The sequence below is a fragment of the Oncorhynchus clarkii genome, chromosome 17 (assembly GCF_045791955.1).
Source record: "Oncorhynchus clarkii lewisi isolate Uvic-CL-2024 chromosome 17, UVic_Ocla_1.0, whole genome shotgun sequence".
Classification (NCBI taxonomy): domain Eukaryota; kingdom Metazoa; phylum Chordata; class Actinopteri; order Salmoniformes; family Salmonidae; genus Oncorhynchus; species Oncorhynchus clarkii.
The window spans coordinates 42098566-42121920 of NC_092163.1; positions in this window are offsets into that span (position 1 = coordinate 42098566).

Sequence of the window (23355 nt, forward strand, 5' to 3'; positions counted from 1 at the left end):
TAGTTACACCCTCCTCTCTCTACATGAAGGGAATTAGGTTACTTGGACGCAGAGGGAGAAATGTAGACTTCACTGACAAATTGGGATTGCATTGTGATCAGGTTTAACCAAGGCAAGGAGGACATTGCATTAGAGTCTGGAATTGGAGAACAGTAATCGTTTTATATGGTGGTTATAAGATGCTGCATCCTAATGAGATGGTGTGTTCATGATATCATGGCTGGTTGAGATTCCTCGAAGTAAATGTAATTGTTAAACACGAGACTTGTTATTCTTTCACAAATAACCATCTTTCTGTCCTGTAATTACCTTGGAGCCATAACTGTGTCTCATATATACAAGCAGTATTACATTTCAGCCATTTACGGCACTACACTAGCACACTCTGTCAGTTTATCAAATCAAATCAAATCAAATTTTATTTGTCACATACACATGGTTAGCAGATGTTAATGCGAGTGTAGCGAAATGCTTGTGCTTCTAGTTCCGACAATGCAGTAATAACCAACAAGTAATCTAACTAACAATTCCAAAACTACTGTCTTGTACACAGTGTGAGGGGATAAAGAATATGTACATAAGGATATATGAATGAGTGATGGTACAGAGCAGCATAGGCAGATACAGTAGATTGTATCGAGTACAGTATATACATATGAGATGAGTATGTAAACAAAGTGGCATAGTTAAAGTGGCTAGTGATACATGTATTACATAAGGATACAGTCGATGATATAGAGTACAGTATATACGTATGCCTATGAGATGAATAATGTAGGGTAAGTAACATTATATAAGGTAGCATTGTTTAAAGTGGCTAGTGATATATTTACATCATTTCCCATCAATTCCCATTATTAAAGTGGCTGGAGTTGAGTCAGTGTCAGTGTGTTGGCAGCAGCCACTCAATGTTAGTGGTGGCTGTTTAACAGTCTGATAGCCTTGAGATAGAAGCTGTTTTTCAGTCTCTCGGTCCCAGCTTTGATGCACCTGTACTGACCTCGCCTTCTGGATGATAGCGGGGTGAACAGGCAGTGGCTCGGGTGGTTGATGTCCTTGATGATCTTTATGGCCTTCCTGTGACATCGGGTGGTGTAGGTGTCCTGGAGGGCAGGTAGTTTGCCCCCGGTGATGCGTTGTGCAGACCTCACTACCCTCTGGAGAGCCTTACGGTTGAGGGCGGAGCAGTTGCCGTACCAGGCGGTGATACAGCCCGCCGGGATGCTCTCGATTGTGCATCTGTAGAAGTTTGTGAGTGCTTTTGGTGACAAGCCGAATTTCTTCAGCCTCCTGAGGTTGAAGAGGCGCTGCTGCGCCTTCTTCACAATGCTGTCTGTGTGAGTGGACCAATTCAGTTTGTCTGTGATGTGTATGCCGAGGAACTTAAAACTTGCTACCCTCTCCACTACTGTTCCATCGATGTGGATAGGGGGGTGTTCCCTCTGCTGTTTCCTGAAGTCCACAATCATCTCCTTAGTTTTGTTGACGTTGAGTGTGAGGTTATTTTCCTGACACCACACTCCGAGGGCCCTCACCTCCTCCCTGTAGGCCGTCTCGTCGTTGTTGGTAATCAAGCCTACCACTGTTGTGTCGTCCGCAAACTTGATGATTGAGTTGGAGGCGTGCGTGGCCACGCAGTCGTGGGTGAACAGGGAGTACAGGAGAGGGCTCAGAACGCACCCTTGTGGGGCCCCAGTGTTGAGGATCAGCGGGGAGGAGATGTTGTTGCCTACCCTCACCACCTGGGGGCGGCCCGTCAGGAAGTCCAGTACCCAGTTGCACAGGGCGGGGTCGAGACCCAGGGTCTCAAGCTTGATGACGAGCTTGGAGGGTACTATGGTGTTGAATGCCGAGCTGTAGTCAATGAACAGCATTCTCACATAGGTATTCCTCTTGTCCAGATGGGTTAGGGCAGTGTGCAGTGTGGTTGAGATTGCATCGTCTGTGGACCTATTTGGGCGGTAAGCAAATTGGAGTGGGTCTAGGGTGTCAGGTAGGGTGGAGGTGATATGGTCCTTGACTAGTCTCTCAAAGCACTTCATGATGACGGAAGTGAGTGCTACGGGGCGGTAGTCGTTTAGCTCAGTTACCTTAGCTTTCTTGGGAACAGGAACAATGGTGGCCCTCTTGAAGCATGTGGGAACAGCAGACTGGTATAGGGATTGATTGAATATGTCCGTAAACACACCGGCCAGCTGGTCTGCGCATGCTCTGAGGGCGCGGCTGGGGATGCCGTCTGGGCCTGCAGCCTTGCGAGGGTTAACACGTTTAAATGTCTTACTCACCTCGGCTGCAGTGAAGGAGAGACCGCAAGTTTTCGTTGCAGGCCGTGTCAGTGGCACTGTATTGTCCTCAAAGCGGGCAAAAAAATTATTTAGTCTGCCTGGGAGCAGGACATCCTGGTCCGTGACTGGGCTGGATTTCTTCCTGTAGTCCGTGATTGACTGTAGACCCTGCCACATGCCTCTTGTGTCTGAGCCGTTGAATTGAGATTCTACTTTGTCTCTGTACTGACGCTTAGCTTGTTTGATAGCCTTGCGGAGGGAATAGCTGCACTGTTTGTATTCGGTCATGTTACCAGACACCTTGCCCTGATTAAAAGCAGTGGTTCGCGCTTTCAGTTTCACACGAATGCTGCCATCAATCCACGGTTTCTGGTTAGGGAATGTTTTAATCGTTGCTATGGGAACGACATCTTCAACGCACGTTCTAATGAACTCGCACACCGAATCAGCGTATTCGTCAATGTTGTTGTCTGACGCAATACGAAACATGTCCCAGTCCACGTGATGGAAGCAGTCTTGGAGTGTGGAGTCAGCTTGGTCGGACCAGCGTTGGACAGACCTCAGCGTGGGAGCCTCTTGTTTTAGTTTCTGTCTGTAGGCAGGGATCAACAAAATGGAGTCGTGGTCAGCTTTTCCGAAAGGGGGGCGGGGCAGGGCCTTATATGCGTCGCGGAAGTTAGAGTAACAATGATCCAAGGTCTTTCCACCCCTGGTTGCGCAATCGATATGCTGATAAAATTTGGGGAGTCTTGTTTTCAGATTAGCCTTGTTAAAATCCCCAGCTACAATGAATGCAGCCTCCGAATAAATGGTTTCCAGTTTGCAAAGAGTCAAATAAAGTTCATTCAGAGCCAACGATGTGTCTGCTTGGGGGGGGATATATACGGCTGTGATTATAATCGAAGAGAATTCTCTTGGTAGATAATGCGGTCTACATTTGATTGTGAGGAATTCTAAATCAGGTGAACAGAAGGATTTGAGTTCCTGTATGTTTCTTTCATCACACCATGTCACGTTAGTCATAAGGCATACGCCCCCGCCCCTCTTTTTACCAGAAAGATGTTTTTTCCTGTCTGCGCGATGCGTGGAGAAACCTGTTGGCTGCACCGCTTCGGATAGCGTCTCTCCAGTAAGCCACGTTTCCGTGAAGCAAAGAACGTTACAGTCTCTGATGTCCCTCTGGAATGCTACCCTTGCTCGGATTTCATCAACCTTGTTGTCAAGAGACTGGACATTGGCAAGAAGAATGCTAGGGAATGGTGCACGATGTGCCCGTCTCCGGAGTCTGACCAGAAGACCGCCTCGTTTCCCTCTTTTTCGGAGTCGTTTTTTTGGGTCGCTGCATGGGATCCACTCCGTTGTCCTGTTTGTAAGGCAGAGCACAGGATCCGCGTCGCGAAAAGCGTATTCTTGGTCGTACTGATGGTGAGTTGACGCTGATCTTATATTCAGTAGTTCTTCTCGACTGTATGTGATGAAACCTAAGATGACCTGGGGTACTAATGTAAGAAAAAACAAAAAACTGCATAGTTTCCTAGGAACGCGAAGCGAGGCGGCCATCTCTGTCGGCCGCCTCGCTTCGCGATAACCACTCTGAATGAATGCCTGAACTTAAGTTTAACCATATATCAAACCGGAACTCTAAACTTAAGCACTCAGAATGAATGCCCAGTTTGACTGACAGCTAGTATATGGCAAAATACTCCGCAATTAAAACGACAACACAACTCCATATTCTACAGACCCTAATTCAAAGGGCAAGACATTCCATAATTCTATTGTCTGCAGTTAAGGCAAATGTTGCGTTGACATTTGAACACTCTATTCAACCTGTATCGCTGAAGCATTACAGATTGTGCGGTAGAGATGTAAAGGTCATTTCAGATTGAGCCGACGTGCAGCGGTTACCGGGAATGCCGTCTCCGCTAACAAGGGAACATTACCTTTACATTTCAATCACGCTGTAAAGCTGAACTTCTGCGATACGGATTGGCCTTTGCTCTCAAAGGCCTAAATGAAGTACTGTAGCTGCTAATGAGTCATTCATTCATCAGCTGTGTCATTAATTGGGCACTGTTAAGTAATTCTTAGACAGGTAAAAGAAAGTGGAATACTATGATTCACTGGGCCACAGTAGAACTGTTTGTAAGGACCATGTCACTACAGTGGAGCACGGTCGTTGCTCTACAGAGATTCTGAATGATGAAGAATTCGCTACACTGCTGAGACACTTAGAAGGGACACACAAAGGGAGTCCCTTTCACAGGGACGCAGTCTAATATAGAAGTCCCTTCACAGGGATGCAGTCTAACACAAAAGTCCCTTCACAGGGATGCAGTCTAACATAGAAGTCCCCACACAGGGAAGCAGTCTAACGTAGAAGTCCCCACACAGGGAAGCAGTCTAACATAGAAGTCCCCTCACAGGGATGCAGTCTAACACAGAATTCCCCACACAGGGAAGCAGTCTAACACAGAAGTCCCCTCACAGGGAAGCAGTATAACATAGAAGTCCCCACACAGGGAAGCAGTCTAACATAGAAGTCCTCACACAGGGAAGCAGTATAACATAGAAGTCCCCACACAGGGAAGCAGTCTAACATAGAAGTCCCCACACAGGGAAGCAGTATAACATAGAAGTCCCCACACAGGGAAGCAGTCTAACATAGAAGTCCTCACACAGGGAAGCAGTATAACATAGAAGTCCCCTCACAGGGAAGCAGTCTAACATAGAAGTCCCCTCACAGGGAAGCAGTATAACATAGAAGTCCTCACACAGGGAAGCAGTCTAACATAGAAGTCCTCACACAGGGAAGCAGTCTAACATACCCACACAGGGATGCCATCTAACTTGGAAGTCATTACACAATGTGACAACCCTAAAGACAACCCTAACCAGGCAAAATGTCCCTTCCCCTCCCCAGAGCAGATGCTCTGTGATCTCCACAGGGATACGTTAAGGTAAACAGAAGCAGATGTTCACGACACCAAGCTCTGCCAGGTAGCACATCACATTGCTACGGAACCTGTCCAGGGACAATTCAACACACAACATGTCTGATTTAATCTACCAGAGTGCTATATTGTTACTCCTCTGTGTGGATTGGGCTATAAAGACATGAATCTCGGTAAGCTATTGATTACAATCATATTGTGACAGATTGTCATTGTCTCTGTGTAGACAACCATCTTTCTAAAGACTACTGTGTAATTATTTTGACCTTTATTTAACTAGGCAAGTAAGTTGAGAATAAATTCTTATTTTCAATGACAGCCTAGGAACAGTGGAATTACTGCCAATTCAGGTGCAGAACGACAGATTTGAACCTTGTCAGCGCTGGGGTTTGAACTTGTTCCGGTTATTAGTCCAACGCTCTAACCACTAGGCTACCCTCCTACCCTGGTTGACACAATCTAATCGCCCCTTTGGTGATCAATAAAGTACTTATCTTAGCCCATCCACATGATATGAGATCCCTTCCAAAAACACCCTCACCCACCGCACCTCTCCACCATAATTATTATTTATGCTTGGCCAGCTTGACCTGTTAATTTTGCAAATGCACTCTGTTCAACTGGCACCAAGGAGCATATTCAGAGTAATTGGAACACATGGCTTCCGTTGTGTTGAATGAATGAATTGCCAAGGGGGTAGAAATCATAGTGTTTCATTCATGCAGCCATTGTACTAGAGCCAGACAAGTAACTCTGCCCTTTCAGCTTTGCTGTAGTCTATAAAAAGATAGATGACATGATGAAAACGCACACAAAGAATTTTTTGACAACCTGATTTATCTGTGCGCCATATGCATGGCTTGTATGATGCATCTACCCAGGTGCTGTCCATACCAAGTGGACTTTGACTGCAGTTACTGTCTACAGTGAATCATTGGTTAGCATCCCAAATGGCACCCTATTCCTTTTATAGTGCAGTCATTTTCCACCACTTTTGTCAAAAGTAGTGCACTATATAGCCAATATGGTGCCATTTGGGACGTATACATCCTCATCTTTACTGCATTCTGCAGTAGATTGAAAGGCAGAAGAGGTTAGAGTGCCTGGTCGATTCCATTGATTACAACACAACATCCGGTGCATTGTATATACTCAGCAACCCCAAACAAGCCAAGCTATGTTCCCTGGTTTATGTGGGCCATAAAATAGAGTAGGTAACAGTAAGTCATTGTGATTCTAGCCCTGGAGTGAGTTCGGAGCCGAGCTCACTTTGTGAACGTAGACTCAGGCAGAGAGAGTGTACAGAGGATACTGAATAGAACAACTGATAGATGTTCATGCATTTATAGACTTCGGTATACTGGATGTAAGGCTTGAAGTCAGGAGTGGGTGGGTGCTTGGAACAACCTTGAAACAGTGTATCAACTATTGCGTAAGCTCAATACAGCATTGCGCAACCTTGACAACTATGTGTTGTGCCAGTTGAGAGTCTCTCCTACCTTCTCTTTCTCTCTCACTCTCCAGTGCATACTGTACATGCTGAGTTCAAAGGAGTGTGGTGAGGGCAGGCAGGCTCATAGTAATGAGTTGCCCTGCTGACAATGTAAACCTCTTTGAAACCTAGTTTAAAAAGCACCATGCAGTGTAAAGTCAATCTAGCACCCAGCTTGTTTTAGCATTGTGATTGGGATCTGTCAGAGCCAAGACAAGTTTCTGGGGTTCTGTTGAGCTGCATTAATGATGTGTCTTCTCTGTATCTCCTCTCTCTTTCTATTTCTCTCTCTTGCGCTCTCTCTCTCTCTCTCTCCCCTTGCTCTCTCTCGCCCCCTTGCTCTCACTCACTCTCTCTGTCTCTCTCACTCACTCTCTCTGTCTCTATCTCAATTCAATTCAATTTAAGGGCTTTATTGGCATAGGAAACATATGTTTACATTGCCAAAGCAAGTGAAATAATATATCTCTGTCTCTGTTTCTCTATCTCTCGCTTCTCTGTGATGGTAACAGAAAAGCAGGCCACTACACTCTTAAGGCTAAGGCTGGCTTACAGTTCAAATCAAATCAAATTGTATTTGATGCCAGGAAATTATAGAAAAATAAAGGTAAATATTATATGTCATTATCAAATAGGCTGTAATTTCATCAAATTATGTTTGATTTGTGAAATTATGTTTTAATTATACATTGTATGTTAGCTGTTCAACTAGAGTTAAATCAAATCAAATCCAATTGTATTTGTCAAATGCGCCAAATGCTTACTTACAAGCCCTTAACCAAAAATGCAGTAGCAGAGAGAACAGTCTATGACTAGGGTGGCTGGAGTCTTTGACAATTATTAGGGCCTACAGTTGCTCTATCGGCATGTCTGTAGACAGTTGTTGCAGTGACATCATGAACATTCTATTGTCATCAGACATCAAACTTGTTTTTGTCATTATGAAAAAGTAAATACAAAAATGTCAGGCTCATGACATAAGCAGCCCGGTTGTCCAAAATAGCATAACTGCTACATTTTAACACCAATAAACCCATCTATTTTAAAATGCATTTGGTTAATTTTGCAAATAAGGGAACTTTTGGATGTTAAATGTTTTGGGAAATGAAACCTCTTGAAACTGCTTTTTATCTATCTGAAAATGTTCTTCACTCTGTCTGGAAACAAAATCTAATAGTGGCTGAGACCATACTGTTAGAATATAACTAATTCTATCGGTTTCCCCAAATAGCGGAGGGGAAATGTCATTACCACCACCTCAAAAAATGTGCTATATTAGTTGAAAATGACAGAAATTGTGCCTAAGTTATTTCATACATTTCCATGAATTGCATTTTTTCATGTTATCTATTTCATATTTGGAAGTTTTCATAATTATATACATTCACCATTGTCATGTCTAAATATCCATATATGCCTTGATGATACTCAAAAACATGTAGTGAGTTTTCAGCACTTGGCAGTTCTGTTCTGTGACCTTGTGTGGCCTACCACTTCACAGATGAGCCATTGTTGCTCCTAGACGTTTCCACTTCACAATAACAGCACTTACAGTTGACCAGGGCAGCTCTAGCAAGGCAGAAATAAAAATGTATGAACTAATAGATTTTGTCATTGCCACCACTGTTTTGTCCTTACCATCACAGTTCATTATGTGGTGGTAATGACGTGTAGTGGGAATTATATATATATTTTTGTTGAATTTGACCCCTTTTTCTCCCCAATTCCGTGGTATCCAATTGTTAGTAGCTACTATCTTGTCTCATCTCTACAACCCCCGTACGGGCTCGGGAGAGACGAAGGTTGAAAGTCATGCGTCCTCCGATACACAACCCAACCAAGCCGCACTGCTTCTTAACACAGCGCGCATCCAACCTGGAAGCCAGCCGCACCAATGTGTCGGAGGAAACACCGTGCACCTGGCAACCTTGGATAGGGCGCACTGCGCCCGGCCCGCCACAGGAGTCGCTGATGCACGATGAGACAAAAATATCCCTACCGGCCAAACCCTCCCTTATCCGGACAACGCTGGGCCAATTGTGCGTCGCCCACAGACCTCCCGGTTACGACAGAGCCTGGGCACAAACCCAGAGTCTCTGGTGGCACAGCTAGGGCTGCAGTACAGCGCCCTTAAACACTGCGCCACCCAGGAGGCAATGGGAATTATATTTTTAGGGTATTTGATCATAAATAGCAGGGACTTTAGCATGCTAACTTATAAGAAGTTCATAAGAAATCCTGCTATGGCCTCCAACGAATCATCAAACAGGCAAAGCGTCAATACAGGACTAAGATCGAATCAAACTACACCGGCTCCGACACTCGTCGGATGTAGCAGGGCTTGCAAACTATTACAGACTACAAAGGGGAGCACAGCTGAGAGCTGCCCAGGGACACATGCCTACCAGATGAGCTAAATAACTTATATGCTTGCTTCCAGGCAAGTAACACTGAAACATGCATGAGAGCATCAGCTGTTCCGGACGACTGTGTGATCACGCTCTCCACAGCCGATGTGATTAAGACCTTTAAACAGGTCAACATTCACAAGGCCGCAGGACCAGGACGTGTACACCAAGCATGCGATGACCAACTGGCAAGTGTCTTCTCTGATATTTTCAACCTCTCCCTGACTGAGTCTATAATACCAACATGTTTCAAGCAGACCAACATAGTCCCTGTGCCCAAGAACACTAAGGTAACCTCCCTAAATGACTACCGCCCCATAGCACTCACGTCGGTAGCCATGAATTGCTTTGAAAGGTTGGTCATGGCTCACATCAACAACATTATCCTAGAAACTCTAGACCCACTCCAATTTGCATATCGCCCCAACAGGTCCACAGATGATGCAATCTCTATTGCACGCCACACTGCCCTTTCACACCTGGACAAAAGGAACACCTATGTCAGAATGCTATTCATTGACTACAGTCCAGAGTTCAACATCATAGTGCCCTCAAAGCTCATCACTGAGCTAAAGACCCTGGGACTAAGCTCCTCCCTTTGCAACTGGATCCTGGACTTCCTGACGGGTCGGGGCCAAGCTTCCTGCCATCCAGGACCTCTATACCAGGCAGCATCAGAGGAAGGTCCTAAGACTCCAACCACCCTAGTCATAAACTGTTCTCTCTGCTACCGGAACGCCAAGTCTAGGTCCAAGCCATATGACTCCTGAACAGCTAATCAAATGGCTACCCAGACTATTTGAATTTGGCTTATGCACAAAATTATGCACAAATTATGGCTTATGCACAACTAATATGTATATAGTTTCCTTTTATTTGACTCTTTTTTTAAACAGGTCTATTAAATGTTTTGTAATTATCAAGACTTCCGTAAGTGTAATACACAGAAGAATGTTAAAAGTCCAGGTGTCAGACAGGACATAAACAGGGCAAAACAGTGAATCCAGACATGAAATGCTTGAATAGATGAAAAAACATTTTGAAAGCTGAAAAAAAATCTTACGGTTATTTTAGTCTCTACTAAATGGATGTGAAGTAAAACAATCTAAATCAACATTTTATCTTAAAAATCTAACCCTGGGAAAAGGCCGTATTTGCAAAATGACCCATTTATAGTCTATGTCAATCCAGCAAACTAGCAAATAAAAGCAACTTTCTAAACAATGTTTTAGTTAGTTTCTAGCTTGTTAGCTAGCTAGCTGGCTAGCCAGTTCAAATAAGGACCATATCATAGCTGAGAATGCCTTAACTTCAGCTCATTTTTATTCATTGTTAAAGGAATTTAAACTCACAACAAGATCAGTTACAAGTAACTGGCGAGTTAATTACAGAAAATAGCTTAAGGTTGTGTGTGACGAAATAAAAGCAGGGCATTCTACCAGAGAATTGTAGAACTTGTGCATTGTCTCATTGCCGTCTCAGTCAAGTAACCATGACAATGGACGCAGCGACAGGGTCAAAGTTGAACTTTTTTCATCTGTCTGCAGCAAGGAAACCGACTGTCACAGTGACGGTCTATAGACATTCCACTGGAGCATAAATAAAATGTTGTTTTGACCAGTGACACTTGTCACATTCTAATTGCCAGCAGACATGTCGATAGACAAAGTATAAACCAGCCTTTAGAAAAAAGGGTTACAAAAGGGTAATTTGGCTGTCCCCATAGGATAACCCATAGGATAACTATTTTTGGTTCCGTGTGAGGGTTCTTTATGGAACTCAAAAGGGTTCTACATGGAACCAAAAGGGTTCTACAAAAAGGGTTCTACAAAAATAGTTATTCAAAGGGTTCTCCTATGGGGACAGTCAAAGAACCCTTTTAGGTTCCAGATAGCACTTTTTTTCCTAAGAGTGTATGACTCACTATCTCTCCGAGAGCTGCAGCAGCCAGCAGATCCAGGGGAGGATCTGTTTTAGTCAGGCACAGTCCTTCTCACATAGCAGAGCCTCTTACACGAATTGGTTACTATACAGTAGGTATTTTTATGAGGAACTGTATTGGAGTTTATATAGGGAAGATTATACTGTCTAGTTTATGGGATGAATACTAACTTGAGATATATCCATCACGCCTACATTATAATAACTTGTGATAATATACTTCCTTACTCTGTACTGTATACTCCCTCTCCATTGGGGCCACAGCTCGGCCAACTACTTCACATTTAACCAATGAATGACCTAGAACACACATCCCACTGGCCTGGGTGCTAGACAGAGATCAACGATGAGAAAATAAATCATTTCTACAACACTCGGCATGCACTATTATTTTGTCTGTTTGTTGTTGTGCCAATATGAATGAATCATCACAGGAGCTCACCAGTGTTGCAGACATCCTTCATCTTTAATCTACATTTTTCCTTGCCCTGGACCATAGCTTTGACCATATTTCTGTTTGTCTCTATACATCTTTTCACACTATTGTGCTAACCCAAACCCTACTGTGCTGGCTCTGGTGTTTTCTTTTCACATAGTCCTTTACGGCCCAGTTCCAGCAACTATGGTGGACAATCCCGGCTGTAAATCTGTCCATCTCTTTTCCAGGCAGTCAGTAGATAGTCCCTCATAGTCCACTCTAGTCCATCTCTTTGTCCACCCTAATAAACTTGCTTCATTAGTACACTCCATCCTGTGAATCAATCAGATTATACATGAACGGGACATTGTACACATCCCTCATTGTTATGAATGCATCCGTACACCTTTTACTAATTCATCTGGGCTATTTGTCGGCCGTTGTTCATTAGTCTGGGAGAAAGGGGAATAATAAAGTGTCGGACTGGGTGCAATGTGGTGTGTAATGCCATTACTGTTACATTTGTCATGGGGAGCTGTTTTAACTTTGCACCGCTTCCTCCAATAGCTTAAAAGCCACTAAGCCACAGCCTCTATCAGTCTGGCCTGAATAATGAATGTCTTAAAGCGCCTGACCAGAGAATGAGACAGGATCTTAGAGTGGAGAGAGACAGGGAGTACCAAGAGAGGGAGAAAGACAGGACCTTAGAGAGGGAGAGAGACAGGACTAGTGAGGAGAGAGGGAGAAAGGACCAGAGAATGATAGGTGAGAGGGGAAGAGGTTGAGAGGGGGGGGGGACAGCTAACTCAGACATAGAGAGGAGAGGGGAGACAGGGATCAAAGGGAGGGAGACAGAGGCTCAATCCCAATACCCCCCCCCCCCCCCTTAGCCCTTCCCCTTAGCCCTTCCCCTTAGCCCTATCCCTTAGCCCTTCCCCTTAGCCCTATCCCTTAGCCCTTCCCCTTAGCCCTTCCCCTTAGCCCTTCCCCTTAGCCCTATCCCTTAGCCCTTCCCCTTAGCCCTTCCCTTTAGCCCTTCCCCTTAGCCCTATCCCTAAGCCCTTCCCCTTAGCCCTTCCCCTTAGCCCTTCCCCTTAGCCCTTCCCCTTAGCCCTTCCCCTTAGCCCTTCCCCTTAGCCCTTCCCCTTAGCCCTATCCCTTAGCCCTTCCCCTTAGCCCTATCCCTTAGCCCTTCCCCTTAGCCCTTCCCCTTAACCCTTCCCCTTAGCCCTATCCCTTAGCCCTTCCCCTTAGCCCTATCCCTTAGCCCTTCCCCTTAGCCCTATCCCTTAGCCCTTCCCCTTAGCCCTTCCCCTTAGCCCTTCCCCTTAGCCCTTCCCCTTAGCCCTTCCCCTTAGCCCTATCCCTTAGCCCTTCCCCTTAGCCCTATCCCTTAGCCCTTCCCCTTAGCCCTTCCCCTTAACCCTTCCCCTTAGCCCTATCCCTTAGCCCTTCCCCTTAGCCCTATCCCTTAGCCCTTCCCCTTAGCCCTATCCCTTAGCCCTTCCCCTTAGCCCTTCCCCTTAACCCTTCCCCTTAGCCCTATCCCTCCGTTTTGCATGATCCTGTGAGCCGTATCGAGTGGGAGTGATGTCCCAATCCAACTTTTAACATGGCTACATTACAGGCACATTGTTGTTTTGCTGTTCTTATTTGTTGCTCCCCACTGGCACAGACATCAGTTCAATGTCTAGTTTTGATTTGGTTATGTTGTCAACTAACATGAATTCAACATGAAATGAACAGAAAATGTTACCATGTCATTGGATTTAGGTTGCAAGTTTGGTGGAAAAAAATATGAAGATACCTTATTTTGATGACTTTTTACAAATTCATTTTTTTGTTGCATTGATTCAACCTCGCATTAAATTTTTTGGTTGAATTGACTTGGAAACAACGTTTATTCAACCTGTTTTTTGCCAAATTTGTTGCTCATAAGTAGGACTATGTATTTTTTTGCCTGAGAAATATATTGGGACATCGCCAGACAGGGACCAGAGAAGGAGATTGGTTGGTTTGCTTTTAAAAAGTTTAACTATCTCTGGGTAATTTTCAGCCGTTTAAAAACGTTGTTTTTCTCATCCATCACCAGTCGTCCTTACATCACCTCTCCCTTGTCGTTTTATTCTAATCCATCTCTCTCCACACCTACCTTTCTATGCCTGTCTTCCCTCATCCCTTCTCTCTTCTCCTTTTCTCCATGTTTCTGCTTCTCGAAATGCCAACCCTAATTCTCCATCACCTCTCTATCCACTTGTTCCTATTTTCTATTCTCCATCTGTTTTCTCGGTTCGTTCTTTACTCCCACCTTTATCCTGCTCTTCATCTACCCCTCCCTCTCTCTAACCCTTTCCATCTATTTTCGAGCCACCTCTCTCCAGCTTCACAATACAAATGTCTGGCTTGAAAAGTTAAAGGAGCTTACGTTGCAAAAGCTAATTATGACAACAATAACAACACCTTCAACGTCAATGTCATTACCAGTCATAGCAATAATAATCAGAAACATAACAGCATCCATCTCTCTTCTTTTATTGCTCTCTTTCTTCACGTCTGTCTTTTCCTCCGTCCACCTCTCCCTCCCTGCCTCGTCTCCCTCGACTACCTCCCTCCCCATGTCCTGTGGGTGACAGCAGAGCGGCCCTGTAATGAGCTGCCTGTGTACACACTGGGCAGATGCCAGTGGACAGTCGTTAGCTCATATGACAGACAAGGACCCCCTCCTTCCTTGCCTCTGTCCCCCCCCCCCCCCCACCTTTCACCCACCATCTCCTCTCTTCCCTCCCTCCCCTCTCTCCTTCCCCCAGCCCAGCCCCAACATGATGCCGCATGGTTAGCGTTGCTACCCGGGACAGACACTATAGCCAAGTTGAAGCATTCCCACTGGAATAGCAGACTCTCTATGTCAGCCAGACGGGCCAGGGGGAGGGACGGGTGCAAATCTTTTATTAATTAGGTGGACCCTTAAAGTGATATTTATCAATCATTCAAACATGCATTTCATTACATGTGCTGTCACTGTGTGTTTTATCTGGACCAATGGACGCATTTTTTTAACTTGAATTTTTTAAATTTCACCTTTATTTAACCAGGTAAGCTAGTTGAGAATAAGTTCTCATTTACAACTGCGACCTGGCCAAGATAAAGCAAAGCAGTGTGTCACAAACAACAACGCAGAGTTACACATGGAATAAACAAACATACAGTCAATAATACAGTAGAAAAAGTCTATATACAGTGTGTGCAAAGGAGGTAAGATAAGGGAGGTAAGGCAATAAATAGGCCATAGTGGCGGAATAAATACAATATGGCAATTAAACACTGGAGTGATGGGTATGCAGAAGATGAATGTGCAAGTAGAGATACTGGGGTGCAAAGGAGCAAAATAAATCAAATAAATAACAGTATTGGGATGAGGTAGTTGGATGTGCTATTTACAGATGGGATATGTACAGGTGCAGTGATCTGTGAGCTGCTCTGACAGTTGGTGCTTAAAGTTAGTGAGGCAGATATGAGTCTCCAGCTTCAGTGATTTTTGCAGTTCGTTCCAGTCATTGGCAGCAGAGACCTGGAAGCAAAGGCAGCCAAATGAGGAATTGGCTTTACGGGTGACCATTGAAATATACCTGCTGGAGTGCGTGCTACGGGTGGGTGCTGCTATGGTGACCAGTGAGCTGAGATAAGGCAGGGCTTTACCTAGCAAAGACTTATAGATGACCTGGAGCCAGTGGGTTTGGCAGCGAATATGAAGCGAGGGCCAGCCAACGAGAGCATACAGGTCTCAGTAGAGGGTAGTATATGGGGCTTTGGTGACTAAACGGATGGCACTGTGTTGGAGTGTTGGAGGCTATTTTGTAAATTACATCGCCGAAGTCATGGATCGGTAGGATAGTCAGTTTTACGAGGGTATGTTTGGCAGCATGAGTGAAGGATGCTTTGATGTGAAGAAGGAAACCAATTCTAGATTTAATTTTGGATTGGAGATGCTTAATGTGAGTCTGGAAGGAGAGTCTAACCAGACACCCAGGTATCTGTAGTTGTCCACATTTTCTAAGTCAGCCCCGTCCAGAGTAGTGATGCTGGACCGGCAGGCAGGTGTGGGCAGCAATTGGTTGAAGAGCATGCATTTAGTTTTACTTGCATTTATGAGCAGTTGGAGGCCACGGGTGGAGAGTTTTAGGGCATTGAAGCTCATCTGGAGGTTAGTTAACATAGTGTCCAAAGAAGGGCCAGAGGTATACAGAATGGTGTCGTCTGCATAGAGGTGGATCAGAGAATCACCAGCAGCAAGAGCGACATCATTGATGTATACAGAGAAGCGAGTCGGCCCGGGAATTGAACCCTGTGGCACCCGCATAGAGACTGCCAGAGGTCCGGACAACAGGCCCTCCGATTTGACACACTGAACTCTATCTGAGCAGTTGTTGGTGAACCAGGTGAAGCAGTCATTTGAGAAACCAAGGCTAATGAGTCTGCCGATGAGAATGTGGTGATTGACAGAGTCGAAAGCCTTGGCCAGGTCGATGAATACAGCTGCACAGTATTGTCTCATATCGATAGCGGTTATGATATTGTTTAGGACCTTGAGTGTGGCTGAGGTGCACCCATGACCAGCTCTGAAACCAGATTGCATAGAGGAGAAGGTACGGTGGGATTCGAAATGGTCGGTGATCTGTTTGTTAACTTGGCTTTCGAAGACCTTAGAAAGGCAGGGTAGGATAGATATAGGTCTGTAGCAGTTTGGGTCTAGAGTGTCTCCCCCTTTGAAGAGGGGGATGACCATGGCAGCTTTCCAATCTTTCGGTATTTCAGACGATACGAAAGAAAGGTTGAACAGGCTAGTAATTGGGTTTGCAATAATTAAAGCGGAATTTTTTTGAAAAAGAGGGTCCAGATAGTCTAGCCTGGCGGATTTGTAGAGGTAAAGATTTTGCAGCTCTTTCAGAACATCAGCTATCTGGATCTGAGTGAAGGAGAAATGGGGAGGCTTGGGAAAGTTGCTGGTTTGGGCAAAATGTAGTCAGGCTGTTAATTAACAGTTTAGCTTGCTTTTTATCATGTTCATGTATGTGGCTTAAACACTGAGTGCACAAAACATTAGGAACATTAGGCTCTTTCCATGACATAGACTGACCAGGTATGTCCAGGTGAAAGCTAGGATCCTTTATTGTTGTCACCTGTTAAATCCACTTCAATCAGTGTAGATGAATGGGAGGAGACAGATTAAAGAAGGATTATTAAGCCTTGAGACAATTGAGAGATGGATTGTGTATGTGTGCCATTCAGAGGGTGAATGGGAAAGACAAAATATTAAAGTGCCTTTGAACGGGGCAAGGTAGTAGGAGTGCCTAGAAACAGCCGTGGTATATTGGCCATTTACCACAAACACCCGAGGTGCCATATCATAAGCTGGTTAACAATGTAATTACAGTAGTAAAAATACATTGAAAAATAAATCAACACAATGCCCGTGGTATATGGTCTGATGTACCACGGCTGTCAGCCAGCCAGCATTCAGGGCTCGAACCACCCAGTTTGTTTACTCTAGAATCAAATGCTGCTGAAAACATGACAGTTCTAAAATCTTGAATCCTGTTGTAGGGATATATTTAATATGCATCTCAATGTTGCAAGAACTGTTGTTGACACATTAGCAGATGATGAAATGATGAAATTTGCTTTCTAAAGTTATTATTATAATGTTATTACTATACTCTGATTTGAAGATATCCTCTCTGAATGACAGAATTGTGAGTGAGTTTTAGATGTGAAAGGGCTTTATTTTTCAATCAGAGCTGAATACATATTTGTCTTGGCTGTCATTGTGACAGTGACTGCATGCCACAGTGGTTGCAGAATGGAGTCCAGACAAATATGCTAGCTTCACTCAGACTGCTTCAACTGTATCAACCCCTTGGATTTGTATGGCTGCTGGATCTGCAAGGTCATTATTTAACAGACGTTATGACAGAACACATCCAAAGTACAGTTTGGCTCGTTGTGGGAGGGATATCTTTTACATGTTGTCCAATAAGCAAATACGCTTGTTCAAAGCAACTTGCAATACCTACTGAGACAACCACATAGTACCAGCCTCATAAAGAAAACCTCCTTCAAAATCCAGTGCTTGAATAAAATTGAATAGAACAGAAAGAGTACAGCATGGAATAGAACAGAAAGAGTACAGCATGGAATAGAACAGAAAAAGAGAAAAACGAGAGCATCAAATTCCCCACTGTAGTTGAGTTGTGGGTTTAGTTAGGGAGGACCATGAGAATTGCGAGATGCTAAACTCCTTAAGGGCACTCACGCAACTCACGCCTTCGCGTGAGCTGTTAACTTACAAACCCTTAACCAACAATGCCATTCAAGAAATAGAGCTAAGAAAAGAAAGTGACACAATACTTATTGTCAATGTGCAGCGGTACAGGCTAGTCAATGCAATTTGTACATGTAGTTAGGGGAAACGTGCATATGCATAGATAATAAACAGTGAGTAGCAGCAGTGCAAAAACAAAGTAGGGGGGGTCAACATAAATAGTCCGGGTGGCCATTTGATTAATAGAAGAAGCTGTAAAGTAGCCTTTTGGACCTAGGCATGGCGCTCCGGTACCGCTTGCCATGCGGTAGCAGAGAGAACAGTATATGACTTGGGTGACTGGAAACTTTGACAATTGTTTGGGCCTTCCTCTGACACTGCCTAATATATAGGTCCTGGATGGAAGGAAGCTTGGCCCCATTGATGTAATGGGCCGTATGCACGACACTCTGTAGCGCCTTACAGTTGCCGTGCAGTTGCCGTACCAGGCGGTGATGCAACCGGTCAGAATGCTCTCGATAGTACAGCTGTAGATATTTTTGGGGATCTGGGGACCCATTCCAAATCTTTTCAGTCTCCTGAGGAGGAAAAGGTGTTGTCGTGCCCTATTCATGACTGTTTTGGTGTGTTTGGACCATGATAGTTTGTTGGTGATGTGGACACCAAGGAACTTGAAACTCTCGACCCCCTCCACCACAGTCGCGACGATGTGAATGGAGTCGTGTTTGGTCAAGAGGTTGTGGGTGAGCAGGCAGTACAAGAGGGGACTAAGCATGCACCCCTGAGGGGCAACAGTGTTTAGGATCAGAATGGCAGATGTAATGTTGCCTACCCTTACCACCTGGGGGTAGCCCATCAGGAAGTCCAGGATCCAGTTGCAGAGGGAGGTGTTTAGTTCCAGGGTCCTTAGCTTAGTGATCAGCTTTCAGGGCACTATGGTGTTGAACGCTGAGCTGTAGTCAATGAACAACATTCTCAGAAAGATGTTCCTTGTGTCCAGGTGAGTCCGTAATAGTTTGCAAGCACTGCCACTATCGACGGACATCAGAGCCAGTGTACTAGGATTCAATCTTAGTCCTGTATTGACGTATTGCCTGTTTGATGGTTCGGCTGAGGGTATACAGTTGAAGTCAGAAGCTTACATACACATTAGCCAAATACATTTAAACTCAGTTTTTCACAATTCCTGACATTTAATCCTAGTAGAAATTCCCAGTCTTAGGTCAGTTAGGATCCACACTTTATTTTAAGAATGTGAAATGTCAGAAAAATAGTAGAGAGAATGATTTATTTCAGCTTTTATTTATTTCATCACATTCCCAGTGGGTGAGACGTTTACATACACTCAATTAGTACTTGGTAGCATTGCCTCTAAATTTGTTAACTTGGGTCAAACGTTTCGGGTAGCCTTCCACAAGCTTCCCACAATAAATTGGGTGAATTTTGGCCCGTTCCTCCTCACAGAGCTGGTGTAACTGAGTCAGGTTTGTAGGCCTCCTTGCCATTTTTCCACAACTTTGGAATCATGCTTGGGGTCATTGTCCATTTGGAAGACCCATTTGCGACCAAGCTTTAAAGTCCTGACTGATGTCTTGAGATGTTGCTTCAAGATATCCACATAATTTTCCTCCCTCATGATGCCATCTATTTTGTGACATGCACCAGTCTCTCCTGCAGCAAATAACCCCCACAACATGATGCTGCCACCCCCGTGCTTCACGGTTGGGATGATGTTCATCGGCTTGCAAGCCTCGCCTTCTATCCTCCAAACATAACGATGGTCATTATGGCCAAACAATTCGGTTTTTGTTTCATTAGACCAGAGGACATTTCTCCAAAAAGTACGATCTTTGTCCCCATGTGCAGTTGCAAACCGTAGTCTGGCTTTTTTATGGATGTTTGGAGGAGTTGCTTCTTCCTTGGTGAGCGGCCTTTCATGTTCTGTCAATATAGTACTCGTTTTACTGTGGATATAGATACTTTTGTACCTGTTTCCTCCAGCATCTTCACAGGGTCCTTTGCTGTTGTTCTGGGATTGATTTGCACTTTTCGCACCAAAGTACATTCAACTCTAGTAGACAGAAAGCGTCTCCTTCCTGAGCGGTATGATGGCTGCGTGGTCCCATGGTGTTTATACTTGCATACTATTGTTTGTACAGATGAACGTGGTACCTTCAGGCATTTGGAAATTTCTCCCAAGGATGAACCAGACTTGTGGAGGTCTACAATTATTTTTCTGAGGTCTTGGCTGATTTCTTTTCATTTTCCCATGATGTCTATCAAAGAGTCACTGAATTTGAAGGTAGACCTTGAAATACATCCACAGGTACACCTCCAATTGACTTAAATGATGTCAATTAGCCTACCAGAAGCTTCTAAGGCAATGACATAATTTTCTGGAATTTCCCAACCTGTTTAAAGGCACAGTCAACTTAATGTAAACTTCTGACCCACTGGAATTGTGATACATTGAATTATAAGTTAAATAATCTGTCTGTAAACAATTGCTGGAAAGATAACTTGTGTCATGCACAAAGTAGATGTCCTAACTGACTTGCCAAAACTATAGTTTGTTAAACAAGACATTTGTGGAGTGGCTGAAAAATGAGTTTTAATGACTCTAACCTAAGTGTATGTAAACTTCCGACTTCAACTGTTTCTTGAAAGCAGCAGCTATAGCCTTTAGCTCTGTGCAGATGTTGCCTATAATCCATGGCTTCTGGTTGGGATATGTACATACGGTCACTGTGGGGACAGTGTTGTCGAAGCAGTTATTGATGAAGCCGGTGACTGAGGTGGTATACTCCTCAATGCCATTGAAAGGAATCCCAGAACTTATTCCAGTCTGTGCTAGCACAACTGTCCTGTAGCGTAGCATCCACCTCATCTGACCACTTTCGTATTGAGCAAGTCACTGGTACTTCCTGCTTTCGTTTTTGCGTGTAAGCAGGAATCAGGAGGATAGAATTATGATCAGATTTGCCAAATGGAGTGCAACGGAGAGCTATGTACACGTCTCTGTAAGTGGAGTAAAGGTGGTCTACAGTTTTTTCCCTCTTGTTTTCTTATGGCCTTATACAGCTCATTGAGTGCGGTCTTAGAGCCAGCATCGGTTTGTGGTGGTAAATAGTCGACTACGAAACATTTAGATAGTGTGGTCTACAGCTTACCATGAGGTACTCTACCTCAGGCGAGCAGTACCTCGAGACTTCCTTAATATTAGACATCGCAAATCAGCTGTTATTGACAAATAGACACACACATCCCTCATCTTACCAGACGTAGCTGTTATATCCTGTCGATGCACGGAAAACAGCCAAATGCATATATTCCACGTCGTCGTTCAGGCTTGACTCCGTGAAACACAAGATATGACAGGTTTTAATGTCCTGTTGCTAGGATAGTCTCAAACAGAGATCATCCAGTTATTCTCCAGTGATTGCACGTTGGCCAATAAAATGGATGGTAGAAGCGGGTTACCCACTCACCTACGAATTCTAACAAGGCACCCCAATCTCCACCCCTTGTATTTCCGTCAGTCTGGTAATGAGTGGATGGGCTTTGACTTGGAGGATGTATTGGAAGCTAAACAGGTGATTGATTGTGGTATTGGTTTCCCTCTTTAATTCCAATAGAGCTAATTTCATTGACTGGCCTTTCTTGGTTCAATGGAGTAATAATGTACTGGTACATGTTAATCACTCTTCTACTTCTATACTGGTTCTTGATGGTCAGCAGTGGACCATCACACATCTGCAAATTATTCATACTCATCCATTTTCTCACTTGCTCTCTCTCTCTCTCTCTCTCTCTCTCTCTCTCTCTCTCTCTCTCTCTCTCTCTCTCTCTCTCTCTCTCTCTCTCTCTCTCTCTCTCTCTCTCTCTCTCTCTCTCTCTCTCTCTCTCTCTCTCTCTCTCTCTCTCTCTCTCTCTCTCTCTCTCTCTCTCTCTCTCTCTCTCTCTCTCTCTCTCTCATGTTTAGCCCGAGCAGACTGAATCAGTGTTAATGATTCCTAATTCCCTCCCTCATGTATCCTCATACAACCTCTCCATTGAGAACACCAGTGCAATGTCACTGATGTATTCATTACTGTCTGCCTCATTACTGTGTTAAGCCAGTCTGTCAAAGGAATAGAAACCTCCTTCTCTTTAAAGAGAGACTGATCAGCCTGCAGCTCGCCCCATCAACCCCGGTCACCATCACAGCCCCGGCTCTGTCTTTCATCTCCGTATCAGACCTCCCATCGCGCTTGACTTTAGAGGCACCGACTTCATTCCATCTCCTCTCCTGCTCTCTTCGCATCAGTGTCAAGCCTGCCTCGTTGGCATATCTCTTTCATCCCTCAGAGCCTTTTTGAGTCGAACCACACTGAGAGGAGGAGACGTTTATTTTTCTAATTTCCAGAAGCAAGACTCGGCTCACAATATATAGAGATGAAGGAGGTCATACAATCACTTATTCACTTGTTTACTTTTTGGATATTTCATGTACTGTATGTTGGCTTGAGTCAACCGAACACAAAGCAATGACATCCTCAAAAGCATCATTGGGCTCCCGAGTGGCACAGTGGTCTAACGCACTGCATCTCAGTGCTAGAGGTATCACTACAGACCCTGGTTTGATTTCAGGCTGTATCACAACCGGCTGTGATTGGGAGACCCATAGGGTGGTGCACAATTGGCCCGGCGTCGTCCCGGTTTGGGTTTGGCCGGGGTAGGCTGTTATCGTAAGTAAAACTTTTTTCTTAACTGACTTGCCTAGTTAAATAAAGGTTAAATAAAAAATAATATATAAAAACATCCTCTCGACTATTTGCCCCCTCCACCCCTTAGAATGACCTTCAAAGACATGAGCCATTTTCTTCATCTGACATGTACTGTTCCCTATTCTTTCTGTCCAGATAATGGAGTGTACTGGTCCAGTCTGAGATCTGAGATAAAATGGTGGGTGGGGTGGGGTGGGGTGGGGGGGGTTAGGGAGTTGAGAAGGAGAGGTATTGAAGGGGGCCTCATCTGCTGTGTGTTTCTTACGACACCTCCCCCCAATTCCTCCTGTCATAATTTAATCACCATGTTTGATTGACAGGGCCATACTGAAGTTTTAATCAGGGTCGGATTACGTGTGCGGCCATCTGTGAGTCACAGAAAACGACCCAGGTCTCACTCGCTGTGCAGTAGATCAATAGGAGGTATGATCAATGAACAGAGAAAGGCCATCTCTTCAATGTTACATTAACACATCACTTTCAATATCTTACTGGTGGGTGTAAGAGTTGCTTCGAGAGTTCAGAATGTATAATAATTGAATATCGTAACAAAGGTTACAGCATATTACAGAAGTAATATGCAGACACATGCTTACGATATGCTGGATGTCTGACTGGATGTAAAAATATACTCTCTGCCTTTCCCCTCTGTCTCAATAGACTTGACTCACCACACATTTGCAACGACTAACAATGATATGTCTGAAAAACACTCATTATAAGGGTTCATTTCGTACATTGAAGAGCATGGGAAATGCATGGCCTTATTAAT